This window comes from Pleurodeles waltl, chromosome 9 (assembly GCF_031143425.1).
Source record: "Pleurodeles waltl isolate 20211129_DDA chromosome 9, aPleWal1.hap1.20221129, whole genome shotgun sequence".
NCBI lineage: Eukaryota > Metazoa > Chordata > Amphibia > Caudata > Salamandridae > Pleurodeles > Pleurodeles waltl.
Window position 1 is genome coordinate 1027790951 of NC_090448.1, and position 19129 is coordinate 1027810079.

Here is a 19129-nt window from a genome sequence, read left to right on the forward strand (position 1 = left end):
GCATCTGAGTGGCCAGTGCCAGCAGGTTGTGTCAGAGACCCTTCTGATAGGTGCATGCCTGGGTAGGTAGCCAATCCCCCTCTCAGGGATATTTAGGGTCTCTCCTCTGGCTGTTTCCTCAGATTTGGTTTGCAAGACTCCACCTGGACTCCTCTGCATCCTCTGCTTCAGATTCTGACCATCGGATCAACCACAGACTGCTCCAGGAACTGCTGTAACTGCAACAAAGTATTCAGGAAGGCTACGGTGACCTGCAACTTTAGCTCCAGCCAGCAACTGCAACAGTTTCCAAGGTGTGCACGCTCTGAGAACTGTCTGTCTTCACCCTGCACCAGAAGAACTGAAGGAATCTTCCCGTGAGTGACGGAGTCACTTCCCTGCTTCAGCAGGCACCTCTCTGCAATGACAACCGGTACTCTGGGACTCCTCTCCTGTCAGCGTGATCCCTGGAACACAGGTGGTGGACTGAAGTAGCCCTGACTGTCCAGAGGGTGGGGTGTCCAAATTTGGTGGAGGTAAGAGCTTGCCTCCCCATGTCAGATAGTACCCCTGTGCATCATGTCTTCTGCAGCTCCTTGGACTTCTGTGCACTCCTTCCAAAAGTTCTCCATGCACAGCGTAGCCCAGATCCCCAGCACCCCATCCTGTGACACACAGCTCTCTGAGATGTTGTCCGGCAGTGTGGGATCCTCCTGTGTAGTGCTGCGATGACCGTATTTTGCAACTCCTTTGTCCCTGTGTCTCTGTGTCCCGTGAGTGCTGCCTGGTCTTCCGAGGGCTCTATGAAGTGCTGGGAGCCCCCTCTGTCTCCTCAGTCTGAGTTGAGACCCCCAGATCCCTCCTGGGTCCGGGCAGCCACTCTTTGACACAAATCGCTTACTTGCGTGAACCAAGGCTTGTTGGAGGAATCCAGTGATGCAAACAGTCTGCATCCAATGACTAGATGTGGGACATCTCTTGCACCAAGCAGGAACCCGCAGCCATTTTCTTTAGTGCATTTCTGTACTTTTCTTCCAACTTGAGAATCCACTTTTGCACCTTCTTCCAGGTGGGCAATGGCTCCTGTTCTTCCTGGACTCTTCATCGAATCCTGGACTTGGTCACCTCTCTCCACCGGTCTTCAGGTCCAGGAATCCATCACTGGTTGATTGCAGTCTTGCTTGGTTCTTGCATAATTCTTCATCATGACTTGTAGTGTGTTCTGAGGAAACTTGCTGTACTTTACTCCTGCTTTCCTGTGCTCCGGGGTGGGGTATTTTACTTACCTTTGGTGTTTTCTTATACTTCCAGTGCCCCTCCACACACTACACTTGCCTAGGGGGGAATCCGACTTTCCAATTCTACTATTTTAGTATATGGTTTGTGTTGCCCCTAGGTCCATTGCAACTTATTGCATTTTTCACTGTTTACTCTATTTTATGACTGTTTACTAACCTGATTTGGTTACTAGTGTATATATTGTATATAATACTTATCTCCAGAAGGAGTATTGCCTCTAAGATATTTTTGGCATTGTGTCACTAAAATAAAGTACCTTTATTTTTGGTAACACTCAGTATTGTCTTTTATTGTGTATAAGTACTGTGTAACTATAGTGGCATTGCAAGAGCTTTGCATATCGCCTAGTTCAGCCTTGGCTGCTCTGCTACAACTACCCCTAGATAGCCCAAGCTGCTAGACACTGCCTACATTTCACTATTAAGGGATAACTGGACCTTGTATAAGGTGTAAGTACCTTCAGTACTTACAACAAACCAGGCCAGCCTCCTACACCATCCCCGCTTGGAGAGTTAGAACCTTCTCTTTACCTAACTGCTAATTTTCCTGCACTGCCCACAACATCTTCATCAATATACACCTCACTCCCTGTGGCCTCAGAACCACAGTCCACAAAACACACCACTCCCTCAAATGCCTCTTACTTTACCACCTGCTCTTTTGTCTCGTATGAACAGACTTTCCCAATCTGCTCTTTCTCACAGACACCTGGGTCATCCATACAACTGTCCGAGCCACAGCCATCAACACTACCTTGGCTACAAAATGACCAAACAGATATATGCCAACAAAACTGGAGAACATAGCCATCAAACACTGCAAAAGCTAGAGATGACAGGAACACATGACCTTCAAATTTAACACTCCCAACAACATTACCATAGGTAGAGCCCTCCTCTTTTGACTACCTGGATCCCGATCCAACTTCAGCCCTGTCCTCAATAACCCCCCCCCCCATGGATTCTAGCATCCAATGCATTAGTCCTGCTCTGTGGCATTATCTTCCACCTAGATGACTAGAGTGACAACAACTCTGCCAAACTCCTAGACCCTGGGCCTTATCTAAAGAGCCAGTGGCCCAACAAAGCAGGTTATGTCTTAGACTCCATCTTCATCAACTTTACCAAAATCTCATTGGACACACCCACCCCTCACCTAGCACTACCTCATCCAATTCAACTTCCAATTACCCAACCAGGTGAAGCCTGCCAAAATCCAAACCATCTCATGGCACGAAATCACTGATGACAAACTCGTTGCAGCACCCCCTAACTCACTAGCCTAACCCATGCCATTTCTAACTTCAATGAATGGAAAACCAGATGTGCTCATTCCCTGGTTATCCGGCCCAGGTCAAAACCAACTCCAAACCCTGACCATGCTTCTTTTTGTGGCAGATCTTTTGTTCTGACTAGAGTCAGTCATAAAACATGGGCTAGTATAGCTCTTTAACGCTGACCCACTAAAACCTCCCTTTCAATGGTCTGAAGAGGAATGGGATTCCCTTCCTTGGGAACTCTTTTAGTGGCCTTTATAGAACACCCAGCTTCTTCTCATGAACTCTCTGGGCATAGTGAGCCTGGTGTGTTAGATACTGGCCTAACTCCATAAAACAATTACTCAGTGTATCCTAATCATTTACTTTGCTGCCTTCACTCAACAGACCAGTATCTTATTAGATGAGTTCATAAAATCTACCCATAGCAAGTGTGGTTTCGGCTATCCCTGAGAACAATTTTCTTCAGGGGTCAAACCTACCTTACGGCTAAGGGTTCCTTCACAGGAGCATACTTAATCTGGTTACCTACATTTAGACCCAATAGTGTATTCCTCCTAGCAATTGCAATCTGCTCCTCATTTCTCTTCTGGATCTCTATGCATATGCATGGCAACCTCATATGCTACAAACCACTTAACTATGCAGCCCCACCTTCATATCTAGACACAGGGTTTTTGTGAATGTTGACTCTTTTACCTCTCATAGGCACTTTATTTTCACTGCCAAGATCAACAGTGGACTCAGACGTATTCCAGGACCTCAAGTCATTCTTGTGATGGCTCCTCTCATGGGTCAGCAATGCCTTCTTTTCCTCAAAGGGCAGGGCCATCTTTTTTATTCAGCAGCCAGTTTTTTCTCCTCAACAGCCAGGGCCAACTTCTTTTCTTTGAAGGTGAGTGTAGACAGCTGCGATTTCAAATCCATGTCTGCCTGTCTATCCTTAAACTCTGATAAAACAAACCTTGAACTGATACACTGCACCCTGCCCTGGGCACTAAGTAAATTTAGGAAAAGTCAAAAATGACCCAATAAAAATCAAAAGCTTTTAAAAGTCTAAAAAGCCAATTTTTGCTGTCAATTTACAAGGCATTTTTCATTCATCTTAAATCACTGAGTGGCACTGCAAAAACATATCCTCAAAAGCAATGCTGTACACCAATACATGAAATTGGGCTATTTGTTAAGGAAGGTGACTATTCAACCCAAATAATAAACAGACTCTTTGCCAGAGTGAACCACTAAAGTAAGTAAAATTAACCTGTAATTTGCATAACCCCCCTGGTAGCTTTGGTGCGAAGCAGACAGGCAGAACTTAGAGGTAATGTGTAAAGCATTTAGGGAGTACCAAATCTGTAATAAAATCAAATGCAACACAATAACTATCCTAAGCTGAATTAGAACAATTGAGAATATTTTAATGTGAAAAGAGAAAAAAATGGCAACAATCCAAAAAGACAAAATGAAGGTATGAATCTTTATAGTTTGAAAACAAATAGCACCAAAAAGAACTAAGATCCAACCATCAACAACTGATAGACCAACACCTTGCTGGGGTTTGAGACAAACCATGATTGAGCCCAGGTCAAATACAGGTATCATGTTCGACCTGTTGGTAGATTTACCTTGGGACTTAGTGGCAAAATTGCAACTCCAATGTCTTGGGCATGACACGGTAGTAGGCTGTGGATGAAGAGGACTTCACAATATCAGATAGCTGCCGGATGAGGTCCTGGTGAAGATTCTGTTTTTTGGCATGAAAGCTTTGAGAGGGAGAATTTAAAATGACTAGCCCCATAGAGGTCCTCTCTGGTCAGGTACTTAACCCAGTCAAGATTACTTCATTCGCAGTTAGTTCCCTTTTTGTAGCTTGGATTTCCTCCAGCTTGGCATGGCTGCAGGCTGTTGCTGGAAAATATTGAAATCATCAAAGTTGAAAGGTCTGTTTTCACCAGATGATCTTGAGTAAGGCTCCTTGAAAATCAAAGCTGAGAGGAACAAGTGGGAATTTTTAAAGGCACTCTGAGCTTCAAGGGATCTGTCTATATTCAGAGGTGTGGTGGAATAGTGTGATGTCTTTTCAAGTTTTAAAGATGGACAACAGGTTAAGGGTGGTCTACACATGTAGCCATTTCATGGTGCCTTTCTTTCCATTGAATGTCCTCACCATAGATAAATTGTGATTGTGACTTGATAATAACTGTCATTTTTGCTTTTTAGAAAATCAACCCTGATCACATTAACCTAGCAGTGCATCTTCCGTTATGGCGGAGGAGTGTTGCCCCACTGCTGGTAGCCAGCAAAGACAAAGTTGAAAAATAAAATGATAATAAAACAATTTTATTTTTCACTGTGCCAGTGAATCTTAGGGTGGGGTGGGACCATCCTCAGCTTCTGGGAGGAGAAGTGGTTGTCACTGTTAGTGCACATGTTGGTTTGTCTGGCTTTCTCAGGAAGGCCAAACCAACATACGCATTTAGCATTTTTCCAACACAAGCTGTTTTGCACAGCCAGTTGAAGAACAGGCACAGGCTCCCAGGCCCTGTCTGAGCACCATGCCAGGCTGCTCAGACCAAATCCTGCACTTCTCTCATGCTGGGTTGGCACCTGGGAGCCTGCGCAGTGTGCACCAGCCAGTGGACTGTGGGGAGTCTGGGATTGGGAGGGGAGAAGAGGAGCAAGGTGGCTGCTGTTACGTACTGTTTTATATTTGTTTTCATTATTTCATCTGGGTATTTTATTTCAGCTGTATTTAATATACGGTGCACCATAGTGCAAGATAGGGGTAATAGCGTCAACGTTTTTGATGCTATTGATGTACTGTGTAGGATTACGCCAAAATGTTGGGGCTTATCCTGCAGAGTACATCGAGGCCCATTGAAAACAATGGAATGCCCCCTTTTAACGCCTGCTCTGTGCAGGCATTAAAAATAGCTGCTGAAAATGGCTCAGAGGAATGTCTTAGATTCCACTGCGCCATTTTTGTGGTCCCCCTATTGGGAGAACGCCTCCCTTGCGTACATTATGCCGGGCGCAGGAATAATGCGGCACAAAGGGTTATAAAGTGGCGCAAACCATGCAGTGCGCCACTTTGTAAATATGACGTGGCAAATTTGGCCTCATTGGGCCACATTAGCCTCATAAAATATGACACAAATGTGGCACAAGGAGGTGCTAGGCCCTCTTAAATTTGGGCCGTAATATTTAAAGTCCGAGCCAGCTTCCACAAAAAAATCCCCAGTGGACTTCAAGCACCTGCTTTGTTAGATATCTAAAAGTCTCTATGGCAGACTATAAGCAAATGTAATTATACATAAAACACCATAGACGTAATTTAGGGGTCACCGTTTCAAACCCTGGCTTGCCCCTGGCAACCCCTGGTGCTGCCTTTGTGATCCCTGGCATCAGAGGTGGCAAATTCAGTGCCAGGAACACAGTGGCATTGCATCCTTATGGACGTCAGTTGGGGCTCCAAGCTTTGTCTTCTTTCAATTTGAATTACACTAATGGTGAATAGTAATATATTATTCACTATCAGTGTAATTAAAATGGAGTACAATTAAGTGGAATATGCTCTCCCACTGCAGGTAAGGTAAGTAAAAAATGCTTTGCATATGTATTGTGTGGATGCTTGAGGGTAATAGTGTGTTTATGTGAGGAAGAGTATTTGTAAGTGTAAATTTGTATGTATGTATAATTATGTGTGCATGAGTGAAAGTGGAGGTCAGAGTGTGTGTGATGTCACCTCCGCTACCCCTGGCATTTTGATGAATTGACATCCATGCAAAACCCCTGAATGAAACAGACAATGACACACCATCGACATTCCATGGAAAAGGCAAATGAAGTCGAAATTGTGTGGTATGACAAATGGTCACAGGAGGAAGTACAACTATTGATTGGTAAATTGTTTACCCCGCAAGGAAAGGGCAGATTAATTGCCCAGAGGAGACAGGAATGAAGTTATCACATGTTTAAAAGAGTATTTCATGAAAATCGCATTGCTTCTAACCACAACACAGATTAAGTCTATATATTTACTTGGTATTTCATGCTGCAGAAAAGAGGCCAAAAGGATTTTCAACATCATCGTGTAATTGATGCTAAGGTTCCCACGTAACCGAAGCAGACTAAGGGGGTCATTATGACCCCTGCGGTTTTTGGTAACATGGCGGTACCTACTACCATATTTTGACAATGTACCACTCCGACCGCCATGGTGGTGACAGCCGCCAGGCTGCAGATAGCTATCTCCAGCCTGGTGTCCGTCACTGTTCGGGCTGCGGGATTATGACCCCACCTACCACCATGGTTTTCTTGGCTTCCTTACTGCCACAAAAACCATGGTGGTAGGCACTATCAGTGACAGGGAAATTCTTCCCTGTCACTGATAGGGGTCTCCCCCCTCACCCTATCTCTCCAGTTACCCCCCACCCCCTCTGCCTCGCCAAAGCCCCCTAACCCCCCTACAATCACACCCCTTTACACACACACACACATACACACACACCTCCCACAAACATCCACGTATGCATACATCCACTCACACACACCCGCACGCACTGTCAAACACACACATCAAGACACGCAGACACAAAAAATAGCACATACGCACTTACACCTTCATACATACACACTTGCATCCATCACGCAACACCCCCCCGCATCCACGAACACACAAACATACACCCCCCCACACACACACAACCCCCCCAACCCCCTCCCCTGTTGGGAAATCCGACTTACCTATAGAAAGGGGGTCCTCCGGCCTGAGACGCGACAGGGCCCTGCTGCCAACAGCAGCGTCTGCCAGCAGAACACCTCCAGGCCGTATTATGGGTCGTAATACGGCCGGCGGCAGTCTACTGGCATGTGCCACCTTACCACCATCTGCCGGCATGGCCACAGACGGATTTCCGCCATCCCTCTGGCGGAAATCTGGCTATGGTCATATTATGGCAGACAGCTGGTAGCCGCGGCGAAGGTCTTTTGCCAGCTGTTGCAGCGCGGTAGGCGTTTTTTATCGCCAATATCATAATGAGGGCCTAAGTCTTGGGTCGGGTTGATTCAAAGAATTACACGTTTTGTAGCAAAAGGAAATAGCTATCAGCAGCTGTTTTTCGATGACATTTTCTTAATGAATTTCACAAAATATGTTTCTAGTTTTTTTTTTGTTTTTTTTAATCAAATTAGAACGGAAAACTGTCAGTTTCTAATGGCATATCCAAAGACATGTAAAAACGATAAGATTTTGTAGTCCGTTTATAAGAGTGCTACAAAAGGTTGTGGTATTATCAGTTACCCACATTCTCCACATCATTAGCTGTTTATTTTGTCAAATTCCTTGCTACTGTGCATGCCCAATTACAGTGGTGCATCAACATATCTGAGTAAATGCAGGTTGAAGAGGGTCTAGTAAAAGAAGTTGATTTGGAACTGCATGGCCGTAACTGGAAGGCAACTTGGTTGCAGATTTGCATTGGCAAATGCTGTATGAATTCAACATCAAGGCAGCTCTATGAGAGAGGCTGGACAGCAGTTCCGTACCGTACATTGGGCCATAGAAGCTTTAGTGAGAACATCTTTAATACAAATTTTGCAGGTGGCAATTTACACCTGCGCGATCTCAACAGGGCAGTACCCTATCTGCATTAGGAGCAGTTAAGAGAACACCTTTACTGCTGCACCTGTGTTGTATAACAGGTGTGAGCGCAGCAGCCAACAAGCCAAAAGGAGTTGCAGTGGCTGTTCCACATAGGAAGCAGAAACTGGACGCACAAATAATTCTGCTTCAGGTGCTTTTAAATCGTTAAATTTTTTATTTCTCAACACAGCACCACTCCCTGAGGCCAGTGCCCCCCTCCAGGTCAGCGCCCAGTGCAGCTGCACCAGTTGCACCCCCTTAAAGCCAGCCAGCCATTGAGGGAGCCACTTGACAGGGGATGGTAGTTGCTTAGGGTCACAGGCATCTGTCCACAGACGGGTGCAGTCATATATTGAATTCTATGTTTTAAGCCTGCTCGAGCCTATCAGTGAGGTACACCTTGATACTTATGGCATAGTGAGCATGAAATCCATGTCTAGGCATACATTTTGCATTTATGGTGGTGCACAAAAATGAATAATGGGTGTGTTAGAAATTGGGGTCTCTAGTGGGCAGTGGTATGCACCTGTCCAAGTATGGACCACAATTCTAGTCATGGTAAATCACAACACAATCCAAATTATCCTGTTCTCACCTTCTGGTAGCTTGGCACAGAGCAGGTAGCCTTAACTTAGAAGGCAATGTGTAAAGTATTTGTGCAATAACTCATACAGTACCACAGTAAAAACACCACAAAAGTACACCACACCAGTTTACGAAAGTCGATCATCTTGATCTGAATAAAATAAGGTCAAAATGTCAAGAATCCAATGTGTACAAACCAAGATACACGTTTTTAAAAATTTAATCATACTAAAGCACTTAGAAATGCAAGAGCTCCAACTGGGGCTTTCACAACGTCAGTGACTGAGTCATTCCTAACAGTCCGAGGCCACTGGCACCGATCATGCAGTCACACTGACTCTCAGACATAGTACCTTTAAAAGCTATGAAACAAAGATATTGTACAGAGTCGGGGAGGTGAGACGTTCCTGTAGCCGGTGCAACATCGGTTGCTTATGGCGACCGGGGAGGTGAAGCGTCGGTTACGTACCGCAAGGCAGGGGAGGCATTGGTTCCATCCAGTTGCAGGGGAGCTGATGCGACATCAGTGGCGAGGCATCGGTTCCTTCTGACCCGTCAATGTCGATAAATCCAGTCAGTCAAGGCGTGATGTGTCGACTTCACAGTGCTGCGATCACACCGTGGAACGTCAGTTGTGTCATACTTACATTGCAGCCCACGATCATTGCGTTCATTGAGGACCATGGAGCTGAAGCAGGCAGCGGTGCAGCGGCAGCGGTGTGGGGTCAGTGTTGGAGTCGCTGGACTTGGTGAACTAGCTAGGAGCTGGTAGAAGACGTCTTTGCTGGTCCAGAGACTTCAGAACACGAGGCAAGCTCAATCCAAGCCCCTTAGGAAAATTGTGGAGTAAGACAGAGTCCTTCCAGCAGACCAGACTCAGTCACAACAGGCAACAATGTGCAACAAGCAGGGCAGCAGTCCAGCCAGCAAAGCAGTCCAGATGAGTCCTTTGGGCAGCCAGACAGTCCCTCTGACAGAGCCCAAGTGTCAGAAGTGTTGGATTTGGTGGAGCCAAAGACGCAGTATATGTACATGTACCCAAAAATGCCTCTGAAATAGGGTAAACTTCAAAGAGTGGTTTTCAAGTGCACAAGTTTCCTTTTCAGCCCAGTCCTGGCTTCCAGCATCCCTGTGGGAGGCAAGGGCAGACCACTGGCCTTTGAAGTGTAAGAGAGAGTCTCTCCACCCTTCCTAACATGACACGGCTACTCCTTTCAAATCAGAATCTAACCCCTCAAAGTATATCAGGGCAATTCTAATGCTGGCCTATGAGAGGAACATGCCTCATGGAAGTGGAAAACGAATTTGTGAGTTTTTCACTACCAGGACATGTAATACATGTGCATAGCACCCTGCCCTATGGGTTACCTAGAGCCTACCTTAGGGGTGACCTATATGTAGAAAAAGATGAATTTAAGCTTGGCAAGTAGTTTTAAATGCCAAGTCAAAGTGGTAGGGAAACTGCACAGAAACGCCTTGCAATGGCAGGCCTGAAACATGGTTAACGGGCTACATATGTAGGTGGCACAATGAGTCCTGCTGGCCCACTAATAGCATTTAATTCACAGGCCCTAGACACCTCTAATTCACTTTACTAGGGACTCACAAGTAAACTAAATATGTGAATTGGGTAGGAACCAATGTTACCATGTTTAGGGTTGAGAGCACATGGACTTTAGCACTGGTCAGCAATGGTAAAGTGCGCAGAGTCCTAAATCCAGCAGAAAAATGGAGGGAGGTAGGCTAAAATTTGGGGGGATGACCACCCTAAGGCTGTCAGGTCTAACAGGGTGGAATTCTAAGCTACTGGTTACACCCCATCATTTCTATGTATCATTATTTTGTCTCCTACACCACTCTACAAATGCACCCCCTCATGCAAATCAAGCACTAATAGGGACAGACCAACTGGAATTGCCCACCTAGGTCCTCTCCGAACAGGCAAAAAGCATCCGTATACTGTGCGTATCATTTACTGAATACTAGTTGTGCCTTTGAATCCCGTCTGGGCACTCTGCCCTAAAGATGGACAATCAGTTAAATATGCGTGCTTCACTTTTACTTCTGCAATCCATCAGTGCAGGTGTAGGTCACATGCTCCTGGGAGCGGGGCCGGCTTTAGAGTGCAGCTGGTGCGGCTGTATTGGGTGCTGACCTGGAGGGGGCACTGCCCTCAGGGAGGGGTGCTGTGTTTAGCAATAACATTTTAACAATTTAAAAGCACCTTATGCAGAATTCCTTGTGTGTCCAACTTTCATGCAACAATAAAAATGTCAAGATAACTCTTGTGATTAATGGAACTCTTAGAGATAAAGATCAGAGTTTTGTCTAGTGGCAGTTTTGACTCTGAATAAAGTAGCACAGAGGGTTAATATACCTGTTGCAAAGAGCAGATCTGTATGTTATGTGGATAGCTGAGTGGAATAGTAAAGTCATCTTTTGCCAGGATTTTTAAACAAATGAAAAGTATGTGAGAGAGGGGGTATGGGGAGTTGAGGGGCAATTTTGCTGGGTGGTAGTGAGGGAATCCAAGAAGGAGGTCATGAGGGGTGAGGGTGTGCTAAAAATGTTTGTAGCACCGGGAGCCACCAGCACTAAAGCAGACCCTGCATGGCAGAGCTCATTTTCTTTGTGAAATGGCTTTCAGTTCTCGTCTGTGCTGAGCATGTTCATTTGAGGGTGTGCCCTGCACAGACTGAGGCATTGTGCCATTCCGCATGGTACCTTCCTGAGAGTCCTTCTTTATAAAATTTGAAGTTTTTAGGTGATTGGGTCACTAAATGAAGGTAGATATTGTGTGGAAAACTGGACGTAGCTATTCTTAGGGGCGTAGATTCTGGGGTTGGGAGGTAATTATTGAAATGGTAGTTGGTCTGCAATCCCTGAGTCATGTCTGTTTTGTCTGTGTCTGTTGGTGGTCTTTCTCGTCTTGCACCAAGGTTGAAAATCAAAACAATGGCCTTTGATGCAGACTGATGAGAGAGAAAGACTGAGATAGTGTCTGTGGCATATCACTGACATTTGTTTGTGTCATATCACCAGATGCTGAAGCACTGGATTGTAATGACTCTGTAATAAGAAACTGTTGTACTGCCATCTGTCCGAGTCTTGCATTATAAGAAGTTGGATTACTATTGTGTGGTAGTCGATATGGTTACATCAACTGCTTTAATATTTGACTATTCTACAGGACAATGTCTGATAAATCACTTCCTTCTATGGTTTGGAGGACTGTACATGTAAATTTGATCATTTACCCATTATAATTCAATCATGTAGGATTTGCTATGTTTCAGATACGTTGACAGCCTATGCTCTGAACAATGTAATAACATTTCTCCTTTAACAAGTCACATGTATGGATGTGTTTGTGTGGAATGGTTGTAATCCTGAGCTGGCCACTGTGTACATGCAATATATCCCTGCTTGTACAAGTACCTTGGATTATCATCGTATAATTCACATGGTCTGACATATTTACATGACTAAATGTGAAATGTAAGACAGCAGATAATTAGTTTGTGATAGGTGAATTTATTGCAGTGCTACTACATACAGAAAATATTTGTGACAGAAATAAACAAACATGTAAATTGAAGGGGTGAGCCATGGTGAATGAAATCTTTGGAGTAGATGCAACACCACTGGAAGTCCAAAGTCCAGAGTATTTCTCCTATTGGAATTGGAATGTGGTTCAGTATCTGCCCACAAAGTGTATGTGTGACACAAAGGTGGACATTAAGGAAGAAGTTTGTTGCTGGCAGTGGTAGGTGTCTTGCTATCCTCACCTCCTTGATTCTTTGCTGGATGTCCCACATGCGAGGGGGGATCAGCTTCTGCAGAGGCAGGGGTATCTGAGGGTGGTTGGGCTACTGCAGATGTACCTTGACATTATGTAGTTGCCACACAGGAAGGGTTAGATGGTGGGGTAAAAGCCCTGCTCAGGGTGGTGCTGATTTCCCTCAGCACCCCTGTTAAGGTGCCCCTTTTGTCATGATGGACATCCATGTTTTCTATTATAAACCTCTGAAGCAGCTTAATTTCCCGGAGTTCAGTGAACATCTGGCCCATCACACCTTGGAAGTCCTGATAGACCCCTAAGATGGCTGATGGTGTCCTGGCAGACAGTAGCCCCACTAGCCTCACTCCACTGGCCCACAGCACCCAACCCCTCACAAGCCTGTGCCGTTGATACAGCGTGCCCTCTTTAACTGGTCCTGGACCCCCAGTGTCAGAAGTGTTGAATTACACCTTAGGATCCAGCACAAGATAGTGGAAATTGTGCTAGGTGCGCAAATTGGGGGATGTATTGGTGCCTAGAATGTTGACGCTGTGTGGTGATGTTGTGGCAACAGTGAGAATCACTGTTGCCGCCTGACCAGGATGCCCGGATGGACCATGACCATCCTCCATGTCCACAAATCCAGGAGGCCTGGAGTGTCATTATCACTGAGGGATTCATCCAAGAGGGTGGTGTGTGTCTGTCGGTGTCCTCTGTGTGCCTAGTGACAGCACGATCTGTTGATGAAGGAAGTACATTGTTACTGGTTGAAGAGTAGAATCTACTATGGTATTGGAGTGTTTAGCATGACATGTGAGAAGTTTGCCTAAACTATTTGACTCAAGCACTTCATGAGATGTGCAGATTAGTTGCACTTTGGATAGTGGAATGAAAATGACATCTTACCAATAGTGAAGCAAACAAAGTGGAGAGGCAGCATATGCCTTTGAACACTTGGAAACAAACACAAATGGTAGATGGAATGTGGACTCAATCAAACATTCACCCCAGTCACAGATCTGGGTTTAGTCCATCAATTCTTTTGCCCACCATGCCATTATAGTTTGGACCCAGCCATATGCAAATCAGTCTTTACCCGGTACCCAATGCACTTAGGGGGACAAACGCAAACAAACACAAATGATAAATGGAATGCAGAGCCAATCAAACACTCACCTCCAGACACAGATCTGGGTTTAGCCATCATTTCTTTTGCTTACCATGCCACCCCATTTTGGACCCAGCCAGGTGCAAATCATTTTTGACTCCGTTCCCTAGTGGAACAATCCAGTCTGAACTGCCAGGCCAGTACCTACATGGACCGGGAACAAGCATCCCAGAACTGATTTCAGGTTATCACCCTTCACCAGCCAGGCTAGCTTGAATCCAGAGGCATAGTGAGCCCAGGACCCATGTCTGGGCATAGCCGGTGCACATAAGGCGATAAACACAAACAAATGCAAATGATGGATGGAATGTGAACACAATCAAGCATTCACTCCCAGTCACAGATCTAGGTCTAATCCATCAATTCTTTTGCTCACCAAGCCACCACATGTTGGACCCAGCCATATGCAAATCAGCCTTGCCCCTGTTCCCCATGGTTTGATTGGGGAACAGGGGCCATTCATCATTTGTGTTTGTTTGCTTTTGTCACCCTAGGTGTTCCTGGATCTAGATTAATTTTAAGTGACCCAAAAGGAACTACTGGCTACTGCATTTATAACCCACTTCTACAGTATGTAACTGGAGAAAGTGGCAGTATATCTGCCTTCTCCTACATTCCTAAGTGTGAAACTCGGAAGGAGGGTGCAGCAAAGACCCTGTTAAATACTGCAACTGGCCAAGAAAGCATTTATCAAGTGGTCTATTACCACACCAAATAACTATGGACTTATACTGTGGTCCATAGTGCTATAATAATGCGTGATACTGTAAACTGAAGTATGAGGCATTGCAAAGAGTGCCCCACTGTTTGATGCTATAGTACTGCACAGAGTACATACACATATAAGGTATGGGCAAAGTGGGTGTTGGTCCAGGGATCCAGCCTGTCAGGAGGTCCTGTAATAGAGTCAGTTCTGTTCTGCGGATAGTACTGCCCTGATGACCTTGAATGATTCTTCTAAAGATTTAATCAAACTGATATGCAGGAGTCTGTTACAGGTATTTTACAGCGAAATACTGTGTTTTTGTTTTTCAACACCTTGCAACATCCATACAAAGATTTGTTAGATCAAAACTGGACTTCACATATGCGAAATAGGATCATAGAGAATATTTTCAATCACCTTAATGAGTTGATGCTGTATTACAATATTGAAAATGTCAATATCCCTGAATATTAGATGTAAACACATTTAGAATTTAGACCAAATTGGCTGTGCACTGTCAGGGACCTTGCAAATAGGACATAAAAGAGCTCAATTCGAAGATGTCATGAAATGGGGCCCCTAAAATATGTTTGGCCCGGGGCCCCCAAAATCATTAAGAAGTCCCTGGTACTCCACCCTGTAAATGCTGATACCACAGCATGGCATATTACCTCCCCATTCTCAGTTTCCCACACTGGAATGGAGGAAATCACTATAGTAGTGTTGGGGTGCAAACATTATTATACAAATTGTGACGTTAAAATATAGTGTAAAATAACAGAATGAAAGTTTATTTGAAGACTGTGTATTAATAAATAGAAAATGTACAACTCTTATGGTAGACACCATAAACTACATGCAAATTATATTGAAAATAACTGTCTAATGAAATGTATTTTGTTTATTCATAATTAAATGTACTGAGAAATGAATATTAATATGTACTAAAAGGATAAGCCTCACGTTTTAGTAATTTTCCAGAGGTAATGTTTAAAAATGTCAACTCTGCAAATGTTAATTCTCTAAGCATCCTGTGTAGCTCGTACACTGTGTATATGTTATGATCTTATGTTGTAACATTTGTCTGTCTTCCTGGGTTGAAATAGTGTGTTCCCAGGAACAATAGTCTTCAGTGCTCATGTATAACCTGCAACAATTGTATTCTATTGCAGAAACTGGTGACTGCAGTGAGAGACTTTAAAATAACAAAATAATGTGATGTTAGTTCAGTTCCTTCCAGTGCTTAGCAGTTCTCAGCTGTCTGCAGAGTTCTACTTTCTAAGCTGGTGTAATGACATGCTGTGTCTTTAGCTTTCTGCCATTGACAGTTCAGGTGTGATAAGGCCAAACATTACTGAGCTGTTCTCTATTATGCCATTGCCCAATGAAGGAGTCCAGAAGATGCTCCACTGATGAGGACATCGCTGCTTGCTAATCCATTTAGAATAGGTGTAACCAAATGTGCCTTTGTCTTTCTTGCAGATTTTTATGTTTTCTCTCTTTAGAAAACCCAACAGCTATTTTGGTTAGTGCCATAGTCAGATGTTTTCCAAATTAATTTTTGCCTTCTTTTCTTGTTGCATGAAGCCCAAACATGCTTATCAAATGAGAGTAACAGTTAAGGTTGCCACAATCTAAATTTGACTGTTCATTTAACATGATTGTAAAGAATGAATCTGTGATAACTAAATGTATTCTGTTTCAATCATTCATCTCTTATTGTTGTTATTCTGTATGGTGGTTCTTGAATGTTTAGTGATAAATATTCTGTCTAGGTTAAGATTCTTTCGAATAATTGGCCAGCCTGTATTGTTTCTGTACTTTTATCATTTGGTCTTGCTTTTGATTTACGTGATCTTAGCATTGTTAATTTAAAGGGCAATAAATGTTTGAACTTTATGAAACTGGTGTGGTGATTCGTGGCCACATAGGTCATAGTGAGTATAAATTACTGACTTTAATATTTAAAGTGATGTTTATTAATTTGATCTCATTGATGCTGATTGTTAGGATGGTAACTCGCTCCTATCTGAGTCCAAAGATTTATGTCGATCTCTTAGGGTAATTGATGGTTACCCTATATGTCCCATCATATGAATAAATTATCAAAAGAAAGATAAGGCTTGACACGCCCACAACTTTGGTAGCAGGGGATGGTTATGTCTCAATAGAAGGGTATCATCTGATCGTTATGTCTCAATAGGAGGGTATTGTCCTGTTTTTAATAGTTGCATGTCATTCAGAAAGAATTGGGAGAATTTGTTTTACCAGTGCTTGTATAAAATGGGAAATTTTGAAATTTGGTTTTGCCAATGCTTCTTTGGATGAATTTTGTTTTTGCCAATGCTTCTTTGGATGAATTTTGTTTTTGCCAATGCTTGTTTGGAGATGTTCCCAGTGTTCCTAGTGTGATTTGCGTTTGGGTTAAGGTTTGCGCTTGCAGTGCTTAAGCAAATCTCAGGTGAATTGTGAGGTTTGTTTGAATTAGGGAGTTTGCGTACTCCAATGTAGTTTGTTAGGGAGTGTGCGTACTCCAAAGGTTGTATGCAGGGAAGTCATTGTACTGCAATTGGGTGTGGCATTTGTGCTAAAAAATTGCCTATGTGATTGTTGGTATACGGATCCTGCATGGCATAAGACTACGGAGTATTGTACAAGTGTAGAAGACACTTGGTTGTCTGTTTGTTTGGTCGGGCGTGGTTGTCAAATAGTATTCCTAGAGTGTGTTTTAAAGGGAGTATTAGTTTGACAGATACTGGTGATTCCTGAGTGCACAAGGAGAATCTGATATTATTCAAGGGTGAAATTTGCTGGTCAGATATTACTTGTGAATCAGAGAAAGCAAAGATCGAATGAATAGTTGTCAGAGCTTAAAGCTGCAATTGAAATATTCCTGAAGTTTCCAAAAGTGATTGTGTTTCCTCATTATCCCACCTTACCTCAAGTTTCAGACAAGTTGGTATGTTGATTTTTCTTTGGTGCTCGCAATATTTTGCATTAGTTTTTGTGTGAATCGTGCTTTGGAGGACAAGCTGTAAGTCTTTGTGATTATGACGTCACTATGTCCATGCTGGGATAGGTCAGTTGGTGATAAGGAGTCTCGAACAGATTAGTGGACAACCATGAAGCATTATTGGTTGAGAGAAGCAAGCGAAAATAATTTTGCGATTGAATTACTTCCTGTTTTGAATTTAATTTGTAGTTTTAAACCTGATTAAAGTAAAAATTACATTTTTCAAAGTGTTGAAGAGTGTGTTCAAGGGAGATGCTTTTATTCCTTTTAGCATAGGACAAATTGCCCCGCCAGAAGGTTCACCAGTATATATCGTAAATGAAGAGAAGGGTACCGCAGCATGTATTTGGTTGGAACAGTGGTGCAAAATTATGGGGACTGGAGAGAGCTTACTTTTTCCTGTCTATTGATCTTTCAATATGATAATTTAAGGGAGAATTTGAGGAAAGTGCTGTGTGAATTGAAACATGCTCATAGACCAGCACAATTTGAAGCTTAGCCATTTGGGAGTTAGTGGCCAGACAACAAGAGAAATTAAAATTTGAGAGGAGAGTGAAAAAAGTTTAGAAAACATTATTAGAATCAAGGTGGGATAGTGAGCAGACATTTTGGAGCACTGAAACCTAACAGGGTATTAAAATGTTTCCTGCAGTTACATAAGAGAAAAAGAGCAGTGTCAGGCAAAAGACAAAGAAAAAGAATGAGACCTCTTCAGAAGAAGATGAGTCACAGCCAGACGAGGCTAAGAAACCATTGACCTATGATATTGACTCAAATGATGATTAATTTATAATGCAGTTATTGAGAAGTCATCCTCTACCATATGCAGCACAAGAGAGCAGTCCAGGTACTAGTACTGGTCCATGTGCTCCAGTAGCACTTGTAGTAGCGGAGAATCAAGTACAGATTGCAACTATCGTTCCTCCTTTTACAGTTACTCAGACACGTGTGACTCAAGTTGCGCTACCTGTAGTTTATCCTATAATTCCTGTTGTAAGTTCAGCACTGAGCATGACAGTAACAGTTATACACCAATCACAGACATCACAGGTTTACCAGAAACCAATGATGGTTCAGATGGAGTCTATACCTAGTTCAATGGCTGCTGTTCAAGTTCAGACAATGCCGAGATATACACCTGTAACATTATGACAGTCTAATTTTTCAATGCTGTCAGTTTAGAGTTCTGGAGTAATCAGACTGCTTAATCAAGTCCAGAAACATTGATAGTCCTGTTTTACCATTGTTTGCCCAGGGAATGAGAGTGATGTACAGAATATTTTTAATTCAAATGCAGAAATGGAGAGACTCAATGTTACTGCAGGAGACATGCCTCCAGTGAATTAGAGTTTTGACAAGACAGGTCCACTGATTGACTTAAACTATTCAAGGACTTCACAGAATTTGGAGATTTGAATTAAAATGTGTTTCTAATGACTCCTGAGACTTCATGTATTATTCCACCGAGTATGACCAATGTAAATAATAATGTATCATTACAAGGTTTGACAGCTTAGCAGTTAACAGACTGGTTAGGAAAAAAAGTGGATCAAAAACAAATGAAGAAGAGGGAAATTTATTGAATCTGGCAAGACAAATTAAAATTAAATTAAACGATTGAGGGAATACTTGAGTTAAATAGAATTGACACATTTAATGAAGATGAGTTACGCTTCAT